This window comes from Mirounga leonina, unplaced genomic scaffold (assembly GCF_011800145.1).
Source record: "Mirounga leonina isolate KUSES-001 unplaced genomic scaffold, KU_Mleo_1.0 Mir_176, whole genome shotgun sequence".
NCBI classification, from domain to species: Eukaryota; Metazoa; Chordata; class Mammalia; order Carnivora; family Phocidae; genus Mirounga; species Mirounga leonina.
In genome coordinates, this window is record NW_023270454.1 from 30,648,074 (window position 1) to 30,650,331 (window position 2,258).

At 39.8% G+C, this 2,258-nt stretch overlaps 1 pseudogene; it reads right to left on the reverse strand.

Moving 5' to 3' along the window:
• Positions 1–1,573: 1,573 nt before the first annotated feature.
• LOC118022434 lies at positions 1,574–1,934 on the reverse strand (annotated as a pseudogene).
• Positions 1,935–2,258: the final 324 nt, after the last annotated feature.

Here is a 2,258-nt window from a genome sequence, read left to right on the forward strand (position 1 = left end):
CTATCATCTATTATGTATGTATGTATCTATCTATCATCTATCTATCTATCTATCTATCATCTATCATCTATCATCTATCTAAATCTCCTACTGGTCCTATTTCTCCAGAGAGCCCTGACTGATATGAATGTGATGTCTTTCTGTAACAACTAAAGAGATGCCTGGATGGTTGAATAAAAATCTTTACATAAATGACTCCTCTAATGTTGTGAGAACCAGTTGCAAGTAAGCTGTGTTAAAAAACAAGTAGAAAGTGTAAAACATCTTCTTTATCCACTCAGCTGTTGACAGCATCTCGGCTCTATCCACAGTTTAGCTATTGTGGACATTGCTGCTATGAACATTGGGGTGCATATGGCCCTTCTTTTCACTACATCTGTGTCTTTGGGGTAAATACCCAGGAGTGCAATTGCTGGGTCATAGGGTAGCTCCATTTTTAATTTTTTGAGGAACCTCTACACTGTTTTCCAAAGTGGCTGTACCAACTTGCATTCCCACCAACAGTGTAAGAGGGTTTCCCCTTTCTCCACAACCTCTCCAACATTTGTTTCTTTCCCTGTCCATTTTGGCCTTTCTAACTGGTGTAAGGTGGTATCTCAGTGTGGTTTTGATTTGGATTTCCCTGATGGCTAATGATGATGAACACTTTTTCATGAGTCTGTTAGCCATTTGTATGTCTTCTTTGGAGAAGTGTCTGTTCATGTCTTCTGAGCATTTTTTGACTGGATTATTTGTTTTTAGGGTGTTGAGCTTGAGAAGGTCTTTATAGATCCTGGATATCAGCCCTTTGTAGTGTCATTTGCAAAAATCTTCTCCCATTCTGTGGGTTGCCTTTTTGTTTTGTTGACTGTTTCCTTTGCTATGCAGAAGCTTTTTATCTTGATGAAGTCCCAAAAGTTCATTTTCGCTTTTGTTTCCCTTGCCTTTGGAGACGTGTCTTGAAAGAAGTTGCTGTGGCCGATGTTCTCTAGGATTTTGATGGATTCCTGTCTCACATTGTGGTCTTTCATCCATTTTGAGTTTATCTTTGTGTATGGTGTAAGAGAGTGGTCGAGTTTCATTCTTTCATCACTAGAAGTCCAATGCGCTATCCATTGAGCCACAGAGCCACCTGAGTTTCCTTCTTCTGTATATAGCTGTCCAATTTTCCCAGCACCACTTATGGAAGAAACTGGTTTTTTTCCATTGCATATTTTTTTCCTGCTGTGTCGAAGATTATTTGACCTTAGAGTTGAGGGTCCATATCTTGGCACTCTATTCTGTTCCATGGGTCTATAGGTCTGTTTTTGTGCCAGTACCATGCTGTCTTGGTGATCACAGCTTTGTAATATAGCTTGAAATCAGGCAACATGATGCCCCAGCTTTGTTTTTCTTTTTCAACATTTCCTTGGCGATTCAGGGTCTTTTCAGATTCCATACAAATTTTAGAATTGTTTGTTCTGGCACTTTGAAAAATGCCATTGGTATTTTGATCAGATGGCATCGAAGGTATAGATTGCTCTGGGCAGCATAGACTTTTTTTTTTTTTTAAACAAGCTGTGGCCAGTTTTATTAAAGGAAAATTTTGCGTGATTTACTTTTCACCAGTCTGTTCTGGCATGCTTCTAATGATTCAGAATCACCTGGATCAATGATAGCCAGTGTGCATAGTCTGTAGTATTTCCCACATGCTGTGCCCAATTCAATATTATTGCCACTGTAGTGATGGACACCAGTTTTGGCCAACATGGCATAGTATTCTATTTTGGATTTCCTCAAGGCTGGGCAGTTGTTGGCGAGGATGACCAGTTTCGCTTGCCATGTCTGATCATTTTCAGAGTCTGCTTGCACCCCTGCACGTACTTTCCACTTTTCATAACAAGCTGGAGCCTGGAGTTGATTGACTCCAGCGACTTTTTTGTCTTCTTTGCAGCCGCCATCTTCTTGCCTTAGATGCAGGATGGCCCCAACCAAGAGCAGCCACCAAAATGGCCCCAGCCTAGACATTTTAACAATGTTTATTCTTCTGATCCATGAGCATGGAATGTTCTTTCATCTTTTCGTGTCTTCTTCAATTTCTTCATGAGTGTTCTGTAGTTCCTAGAGTATAGATTCTTTACCTCTTTGATTAGGTTTATTCCGAGGTATCTTACAGTTTTTGGTGCTATTGTAAATGGAATCGATTCTCTAATTTCTCTTTCTACAGGTGCATTGTTAGTTCATAAGAAAGCAACTGATTTCTCTGCATTGATTTTTGTATCCTGCCACATTACTGAATT